We start from the raw sequence: 10,736 nt of genomic DNA on the forward strand, positions 1-10,736 counted from the left end.
TTTAATGCATTCATCAACGAATGTTTCCATTCTTAACTGTCGTAAGTTTCTCAAAACAGTTATTATTTCGTCGTGGGAAGCATTTATACTGACAGATTTTGACTGAAGAACATTAAAGAGATGATCAACATAAACAAAGCACCCTCAGTAGAAGCAAAGCAAGTAGACAAACATAGGATCATCTATCCGTCGTTTCATTCCCACAGCACAGCTCAAAGATTCTGGGTCCCACTAGGAGTCTGTATCATCAAATATATAATTAAAAACACTATATAGCCCTAAGAAATGACTAGATGTTGTTGAAACTGCCCTGTAACGAAAGTTCCAGCGAGTGTTGCTTGCATGTGGCAGTTAATCCTTTCTCAATTAGCAATACAGTTCGTTTTGATGATTTGCTGAAAAACGGAATACAGTAAGCTCACTTACAAACATGCGTACTTGTCATATAATTTTGAAGGCATGTAACAGTACCAAATTCAATTGGTGTGCGTAACAATGAATAAAGAGCGCATAGCGACAGAACTGCTTCACCAATTGTTGTAGTCCTCTTTCTCTGCCCGCGATTACTGAAGCGCCATCATATGTTTGACTAACCACTTTTCCTTCCACATTCCATTCTTTCAATACTGCATGAATAATGTTTGACAAACCTTCACCAGTTTTATCTCCAGAAACATCGTAAAATCCAACGAATCTTTCCTCAATTTTGTCTGCAATACAATACCTTAATGTTATACTCATTTGACTCTTGCATGACACGCCTAATGTTTCATCAGCCTAAATCGAAATGAAATTGCAGTTCTGAATTTCAGATTTTATTTTCTCATTAACTTCCAGAGTTATCATTTCTATTACAGCATTCTGTATATCTGGAGAAGTCCCTTCAAAAGTTGAAGATGATGACAGATGGTCTCGGATTAACTGCTCTCCTTGAGCTAGTAAATCCAACAATTCCATATAGTTACCTTTGTTGCTGGAGGATTCGTCTTCTCGATGGCCGCGAAAGGCTATGATTATTTGTTCTGCAGGTGACGTTTTGCTATCTGATGCTTTTGTGCTTTCCTGTCAAAGTTCTTTATTGTACAAATGCCCTCGTTGCATCATTCCTTTTCACCACCAAACCGAAGACATATATAACAATATAATCTGTTATTAACTGCATCCGCAGTCAGCCAAGCATACTTTTCGTACCAGGCTGTCTGAAAGGTGCGTTTTTGTTTGGCTTCACTTCAACTACACTGAGTATAGGAGTAGGTCGTTTGTCCTTCAATTCCCAATTATTTTTTTTTGTACGTTAATGTAGTAAAAGGCGTTCTTAATACAAATTCTATAAGGTGTTCTGTTGCTGGCTCACTCATGTTGGCGACACAACGAAAATATGCACTTAAATCACACAAGAATGACTATGAACGCAAACCGCGCAACTGTTCTCTTCCGTGTTAAAAGCCAGAATAGAAGCGGCAGGGACTAGTCTCGATACCTGCTAGCAAGTGCAGCGCAGCGGCCTTCGTGGAAGAGGGAAAGTGGAGGGCAGGCGCACAGAGCCAGGTAAGGAAAGAGAGGCAGAGACTGGGAGTTGGAGTGGGAGCAGTCGAGTCTGAAGCCGGCAAATACACCAATACTCAGGGTGCGGCGGCGCGGTCTACAAAACTGATCTCTTCGTACATTTAGTGCTCTCAGTAGAAAGTTGTTTATATTTTTGTTATGAATTACTCTTGTATCTTTTTTAAGCATGAATACAGGGGAGACTAAGTCTCAAAGTCTCGCCTCACGCTACGCCACTGTTGTGTACTATTTACAGCTTCTTCATATGATTCTGGTTCTTCATTTGTTTCATTAATCATCTCTTCAGTGAACATTACAAAGTCATTTAGCCACGAAGGTTTCATTAATGTTGAATGATTTCGCAGTTGTCGATGAGGCTGGATAAGGATTTCCTCTTCTCTGATATCAGCACTGCCCTCTTCAGTCTCCGATTCTTCAGACTCTTCCTTGTTGGAGGTTACTTCATCTTTTTCTTCAGCTGCATACTTTCCCTGATTACTTTGCTCAACATCCTGCAATGGTAATTTGACTTGTTCTTCACAACTTGCAGGCTTTTCATGGAAGATTACATATCTGCTGAGAATGACTTTGTTTTCTTCTTTCACCCAAATTCTGTAACGCTCATCTCCATCGTACCCCACGAAATAACCCTTGACGGCTTTCTTATCCATTTTCAATCTTCTTTTAACTGGAATGTGGGCATAGCATGTAGCGCCTATTATACATAAATGTTTTATTCTTGGCTTCTTGCCAAACCACAGCTCAATGGACTAATTCCTTCCACAGATGATTTTGCAGTTCGATTCATTTACTTCAGCAATTTCTTTGGGCAAATTTGGTTGAATGTCTGCCCTGTACAAGGTACCAAAGGGCTCATGGGTTCCATGCAGCACTACCTTGTCATCAATTTTAAGCCAACACTCTCTTGTTGATGACTTAAATTCACTATTAGGATTCTGGTCCTGTGCAGCTAACACTGAAAACAAATTTCTAGATAATTGTGGAACATACCACACATCCTACAACATCACATCTTGCCCATCAGTCAGAGATGATAACTGAATATTGCCTTTTCCCACTGCCATTAGAGTTTCTCTTCTGGCTGCCTTTACACCACATGGAGTGTCAAATTTTAGAAAGTCTGTAAAATACTGCGAACAGTTTGTTACATGCCTTGTAGCTCCATTATCAACCCACCACGATGCTGAATCTGCCTCAACTGTATAGGCCTCTTCACAGACAGACATTAGCACAGCACTAGTAGCAGCACAACTTTTTTGACTTCTGTTTCGATTTTTATTTGGTCTTCCATCATAAATCCACTTTTTGCAGTCCTTTACCAAGTGGCCCTTACGCTTACAATAATTGCAAATGTCATCTTTTCTTGGGTCATTCTAGATGAACTTGCCTTTGCCATCTGGTTTTTGTTTACTTACGTTCACCATTAAGGCTTCCTTTGGTGTTTTGTCACTGTTTGGATTCTTCAAGAAATTCCTTTCAAACATACATAACTGCACTGTTAACTCATCAAATGTTCTTTTTTCGTCCTGTATTAACTACATCCAACTTGATTGAAAAGTTTCAAATTCACTTGGCAGAATATGCAACGTTTTGTACACTAACATAAGGTCTGATAAAACAATTTCGTTTTTAGCTTTGAGTCCCCTGTTTAACTCATTCCACAAACTCTTCAATTTTGCTATGTGGGTAGAAACATCATCACCTGGTGTCCAGCAGAAGGAGAAAAAGTCTGTGCAGATTTTGAACAACTGATCCTTGGATGAAGCTTCAAACTGCTGCTTTAAGGCATCCCACATATCACTAGCTGTTTCCTTGTCCATTACCTTTTGATATACTTCATCACTGATTGCACTAGTTATCATACACTTTGCATAACTATTTGCCTTTCGATACAAATCGAACTGTTCCTTGTGTTTCTCTGCTTGTGCATCTGCTGCACCATCTTCCAGTGGCTTGGGCCTAACTAACCTCTTGTCAATAACATCTAATGCACCTTCATGGTAATCCAGCAAGTCTCTTCTTTTTCGTTTCCAAATTGGCCAGTCCATTTGTCCGTTAAGTGGTTTTATATTTTTTTGACATATCCAATGTCTGCTGCATCTTTGCTTCAAAATACAATTTATGGCCGAAAGTTACTTACTGAAAACAAATCTTAAAACCTAAAACTCATCTGTTGATGTTTCTAACCTCAAATCTCAGCTGGCTGTACTCCACTCAAAACTCAGTTGACCACAATTTAAACTCAAATTCTGACTACTGTATTTTCTACTGAGAGCAAAAACTCTCGTTTTTGGCACTTACTTGCACTAACACAGTTCAGCAAAAGGTTTTACAACAACGAATTTCATTCTCAAGCACATGTTATCGTATTTTGTTAACTTTTCGTCACTGTTTCGAGTCTTTAAGTCACTTACGACACTTAAACGAAACTGGATCCATAACTTGTTACTTTTACTTGTTTTAAGTTTAAAAAGAATCTCTCTACTTCACTGAACATTACCTTTATTTCACACTGTACAGCCACACAAAGACACACTTCGTCAAAGACCTAGTTTCTAGTACTTGTCTCTCGAAAGACTCTAGGGCAGAAGTGCTGCCAACTTTTGTCTGCCACTTAATTAAATACAAGCACATATAACTGTAACACGTATGTCCTCTATACTAATACCAACCTCAGGTCTCTACTCGCATGAAACTAATTCACCGCTGCCACTTCACTGTAGCCCTCGCAAACTCGCACTGACGATGCAACACAGATATTGCTTGCCACCTGCAAACCACAACCCCATGCCGACTTTTCTCCAAGAGACTTATAGCACACTCAGGCTTCTAATAGGTTGTAATTGATGCACTGCTGCCACTTTACTGGAGTCCCTGCACCCACACACTAAGGATGCGACACAGAAATTGCATCGGGACTGCATACAACAGGCCCCCAGCTGAGGTTACACCAAGAGTCTAATAGCACCCTCTGGTACTAGTAGCTTCTAACTGATGGATTGCTGCTCCTTTACTGTAGTTCCCATGCCCTCCCACTGACGATGCAGACAAATAAATTGCTTCAAGACTGCATACTACAGGCTTCCTGCCGACATATCTCCAAGAGACTAATACCGCACAGTGACTATACAACACAAAAATTGCTTCGCATTTGGATACTACAGGCAAACCTGCTGACGTATCTCTAAGAGACTAGTAACACTGTCAGGTCTCTTGTAGGTTGTAACTGATACACCGCTGCCCTTTTACTGTAGTCTCCACACTGTCACACTGGAGATGCAACAAACAAATTTCTTCTCTATTGCATACTACAGGTTCCCTGCTGACATATCTGGAAGAAACTAATACCACCGTCAGGTCTCTAGCAGCATGTGACTGAAGCATTGCTACCACTTTTCTGCTGTCCCGGCACCTTCACACCGACGATGCACCCGAACATTCATTTGAGATTGCATACCGCAGCCTCCCTGCTGAAGTATCTCCAATAGACTAATACCGCTCTTAGGTCTCTAGTAGCTTGTAACTGAAACACTGCTGCCACTTTACTGTAGTCCCGGAACCCTCACAATGGCGATGCACCACAAAATTGCTTCACGATTCGATACTACGGTCTTCCCGCTGAAGTATCTCCAGGTGAATATTATCACCATCAGGTCTCTAGTAGATTGTAACTGCTGCTCCACTACCGCTTTACTGTAGTTCCCGCAACTTCACACTGACGATTCAACACAGAAATTACTTCGTGTTTGCGTACTAAAATCTCTGTGCTGACATATCTATAAGAGACTAATACCACCGTCAGACCTCTAATAACTTGTAACTGACGTCCCACTGCCACTTTACTGTCTTCCACACACATCCTCACACTGACGATCCAACATAGAAATTGCTTCGCTATTGCATACTACAAGATCCCCTGACGTATCTCCAAGAGAATAACACCGCCCTCAGGTCTCTAGTAGCTTGTAACTGATGCACCAATGACACATTGCTGTAGTCTCCTCAGCATCAAACTTACACTATGAGACAGAAATTGTTTCACGATTGCATACTACAGGGTCCCTTCTGACGTACCTCCAAGAGCCTAATACCACCCTTAACTCTCTAGTACATTGTGACAGATGCAACACTGCAACGTTACTGTAATACTCGTACTCTCACACTGACAGTGTGTCACAGAAATTGCTTCGCATTTGCATTTTACAAGCTCCCTGCCGACGTATTTCCAAGAGAACAATACCACCCTTATGAAACTTCCTGGCAGATTAAAACTGTGTGCCCGACCGAGACTCGAACTCGGGACATTTGCCTTACGCGGGCAAGTGCTCTACCAACTGAGCTACCGAAGCACGACTCACGCCCGGTACTCACAGCTTTACTTCTACCAGTACCTCGTCTCCTACCTTCCAAACTTTACAGAAGCTCTCCTGCGAACCTGGAGAACTAGCACTCCTGAAAGAAAGGATATAGCGGAGACATGGCTTAGCCACAGCCTGGGGGATGTTTCCAGAATGAGATTTTCACTCTGCAGCGGAGTGTGCGCTGATATGAAACTTCCTGGCAGATTAAAACTGTGTGCCCGACCGAGTACCGGGCGTGAGTCGTGCTTCGGTAGCTCAGTTGGTAGAGCACTTGCCCGCGTAAGGCAAAGGTCCCGAGTTCGAGTCTCGGTCGGGCACACAGTTTTAATCTGCCAGGAAGTTTCGTATCAGCGCACACTTCGCTGCAGAGTGAAAATCTCATTCTGGAAACATCCCCCAGGCTGTGGCTAAGCCATGTCTCCGCAATATCCTTTCTTTCAGGAGTGCTAGTTCTGCAAGGTTCGCAGGAGAGCTTCTGTAAAGTTTAGAAGGTAGGAGACGAGGTACTGGCAGAAGTAAAGCTGTAAGTACCGGGTGTGAGTCGTGCTTCGGTAGGTCAGTTGGTAGAGCACTTGCCCGCATAAGGCAAAGGTCCCGAGTTCGAGTCTCGGTCGGGCACACAGTTTTAATCTGCCAGGAAGTTTCATATCAGCGCACACTCCGCTGCAGAGTGAAAATCTCATTCTGGAATACCACCCTTAGGTCTCTAGTAACTTATAACTGATGCACGGCTGCCACTTTACTGTAGTCCACACTGACGAAGCCACACAGAAAATTCTTCACATTTGCATACTACAGTCCCCTTGCCGACGTAACTTCAAGAGACTAATACCACCCAAAGGTCTCTAATAGCTTGTAACTGATGCACCACTCCCTCTTTACTATATTCCTTGCAAAGTCACACTGATGATGCGACATAGAAATTGGTTCATGATTCCATTCCACAGGCTCCCTGCCGACATATCTCCAAGAGGCTAATACTACCCTTAGGCCTCTTGTACACTGTGATGGATGCAACGCTGCGTGATTACTGTAATAGCCATACCCTCACACAGACAATGCGACACAGAAATTAGATCATGTTTGCATTTTATGGGCTCCTTTCTTACGTATTTCCAAGAGACTAATACCACCCTTAGGTCTCTATTAACTTGTAACTGATGCACCGCTCCCACTTTACCCTAACAGTGACACTGCGACAAACAAATTTCTCCACAATTGTATACTAAAAGACTCCCTTCCAACGTATCTCTATGAGGCTAATTCCACCCTCAGGTCTCTAGTAGCTTGTAACTGTTGCACTGCTGCCACTTTACTGTAGTACCCGCAACCTCACATTGACAATGCGACACAGGAATTATTTCGTTATTGCATACTACATACTCTCAGCCGAAATATCTCCAAGAGACTTATACCGCCCTCAGGACTCTAGTGGCTTGTAACTGATGCACCGTGCCACTTTCTGTAGTTCCCACACCATCACACATAAATTACTTCACATATGTATACTACAGTCTCCCTGCGAACGTAACCCCAAAAGACTAATACCGCCATAAAGTCTACAGCAGGTAGTAACTGATTCACCACTCCAATTTTACTGTAGTCTCTGCACCATAACACTGACAATGGGACAAACAAATTTCTCTGCGATTGCATACTAAAGGCTCCCTGTCGACGTATCCTAAAGAGACTATTTCTGAAATCAGGTGTCTTGTAGCTCGTAACTGATGCACCTCTGCCACATTAGTGTAATCCCGCACCCTCACACTGACAGTGAGACAAACAAATTGCTTCGTGATTGCATAGTACAAATTCCCATCCGACGTATCTTCAAGAGTTTTATTCAGCCCCCAGAACCCTAGTAGGTTATAACTGATGCACTTCTGGCACTTTACTATAGTCCATGCAACCTCAAACTGACAAAGCGACACAGAAATTGCTTCGCAATTGCATACCTCAGGCTCCCTCCTCATGTATCTCCAAGAGACTATTACCGCCCTCAGGTCTCTAGTAGCTTGGAACTGTTGCACAGCTGCCACTTCATTACAGTCCTGCATCTTCACGCTGATGATGGGACTCAGAAATTGCTTTGCGGTTGCATACAACAAGCTTCCTGCCGACTTATCTCCAAGAGACTAATACCACCCACAGGTTACTATTTACTATTACGTTGTAACTGATGCACCGCTGCCACTTCAATGTAGTCGCCAAACCCTCACAATGAAGAATGGATACAGAAATTGCTTTGCGACTGCATACTACAGGTCCCTGTCCGTGTTTCAAAATCAAAATGGTTCAAATGGCTCTGAGCACTATGGGACTTAACTTCTGAGGTCATGAGTCCCCTAGAACTTAGAACTACTTAAACATAACTAACCTAAGAACATCACACACATCCAAGCCCGAGGCAGGATTCGAACCTGCGACCGTAGCGGCCGCGCGGTTCCAGACTGTAGCACCTAGATCCGCTCGGCCACTCTGGCCGGCTGTCCGCGCTTCTCCAAGAAACAAATACCACCCTCTGGTCTCCAGTAGCTTGTAACTGATGCACCACTGCCACATTACTGTAGTCTCCGCTCCCTTACACTGAGGACGCGACACAGACATTGTATCATGATCGGTTACTTCAGTCTCCCTGCCGATGTATCTCCAAGAGAATAATACAAACCTCAGGTCTCGGGAAGCTTGTTACTGGTTCACCACTGCAACTTTTATGTAGTCCCCTTCTTCACACTGTCTGCCCCCAGTAGCTGAGTGGTCAGTGTGACAGAATGTCAATCAGGGTTCGATCCCCGGCTAGGTCGGAGACTTTTTCCACTCAGAGGCTGCGTTTTATATTGTGCTAATTATCATCATTTCATCCCCATCGCCGCGCAAGTCGCCGAAGGGGCTTAAGATCGTCAGACTTGCGCCCGGAAAACGATCTACCCAACGTGAGGCCCTAGTCACACGACATTTACATTACCCTCATGCTGATGATGCAACACTGAAAATGTTTCGTGACTGCATACTACAGGCTCCCTGCTGACGTTTCTCCAAGAGACTAGTACCACCCTCAGGTCTCTAGAAGCTCCTAACTGATGTAGTAACCACACCCGCACAGTGATGATGCAATACAGAACATGCTTCACAATTTCATACTACCGGCTCCCTGCCGCTATATCACCAAGGGAGTAATACCTCCCTCAGATCTCTAGTAACTTTTAACTAATGTACCGCTGCCACTTTATTTTGGACCCCACATCCTCACACTGACAATGTGAGTAGAAATTACTTGGCGATTGCATACTACAGAATCCCTTCTGTCGTATCTCCAAGAGACTAATACCACCCTTAGGACTCTTGTACCTTGCAACTAATGCACAGTCGCCTCTTCAGTGTAGTCCCCGCAGCTTCATACTGACGATGCAACACAATAATTGCTTTGTGATTTCATACTATTACACTCCCTGCCGATTTATCTGCTCTACACTAATACCACCCTCAAGTCTCTAGTAGCTTGTATTTAATGCACAACCGCGACTTTACTCTGGTCCCCACACCCTCACGCTGACGATGCGAAAGAGAAATTTCTTTGACATTGCATACAAGAGGTTTCCTGCCAACTTTTCTCCAACACACTATTAATGCACTCAGGTCTCTGATGCGCCGTTGCCACCTTACTGTACTCCCCTCACCCTCACAATGATGATGCAATACAAAAATTACTTCGCAGTTACATATTACGTGCTCACTGCCGACGTGTCTCCAAGAGACTAATACCACCCTCAGAACTCTAATAGCTTGTGACTAATGCACCGCCGCTACTTAACTGTAGTCCACTCGCCCTCACACTGAAGATGCGATATAAAAATTGCTGCAATTTGCATACAGCAGGTTACCTGCCCACGTACCTCCAAGAGACTAATAACTCCCTCTGGACTCTAGTTCCAAGTAGCTGATGCACCACTGCCACTTTACTATAGTGTCCGCGCTCGCATACTGACAATGTGACACAGAAATTGCCTCACGATTACACAGTACAGGCTCCCTGATCACATATCACCAAGAGACTAATATCACCCTCAGGTCTCGAGTAGCTTGTAACTGAGTCACTGCTGTCACTTTAGTGTAGTCCCCACATCCTCTGACGATGTGACACAGAAATTGCTTCGTGATTCCACACTGCTGGCTCCCTCCTGACATATCACCAAGAGACTAATACCACCCTCAGGTCTCTAGCATCCTGTAACCGACGCAGTGCTGACAATGTGACACAGAAATTGCTTTTTGATTGCATAGTACAGGCTCCATGCCGACATAAATCCAAGACATTAATAACGCCCTCAAAACACTATTAACTTGTAACTGATGCACCGCCGCCTCCTTACTGTAGTCCCCGCATCCTCACACTGACGTTGCGACACCAAAATTGCTTCGCGATTGCATACTACAGACTGCCTGCCAACGTGTCCCCAAGAGACTAATACCTTTCTCTAGCAGCTAGTAAGTGATGTGCCACTGCCACATTAATATCGTGTTTGCACTAGCACACTAACGATTCGACACAAAAATTGCCTCGCAATTGCATACTAGCGGCTCCGAGCCGACTTATCTCCAAGAGTGTAATACGGGACTCAGGTCGTTAGCAGATTATACACTCCTGGAAATTGAAATAAGAACACCGTGAATTCATTGTCCCAGGAAGGGGAAACTTTATTGACACATTCCTGGGGTCAGATACATCACATGATCACACTGACAGAACCACAGGCACATAGACCCAGGCAACAGAGCATGCACAATGTCGGCACTAGTACAGTGCATATC

The 10,736-nt window shown here is 43.7% G+C and overlaps 1 non-coding gene across 1 annotated transcript; it reads left to right on the forward strand.

The window, feature by feature from the left end:
* Positions 1-6,170: 6,170 nt before the first annotated feature.
* Trnat-cgu lies at positions 6,171-6,245 on the forward strand. The gene has a single exon. It is a non-coding gene; the product is annotated as a tRNA-Thr (tRNA).
* Positions 6,246-10,736: the final 4,491 nt, after the last annotated feature.

Source organism: Schistocerca americana, chromosome 2 (assembly GCF_021461395.2).
Source record: "Schistocerca americana isolate TAMUIC-IGC-003095 chromosome 2, iqSchAmer2.1, whole genome shotgun sequence".
NCBI classification, from domain to species: Eukaryota; Metazoa; Arthropoda; class Insecta; order Orthoptera; family Acrididae; genus Schistocerca; species Schistocerca americana.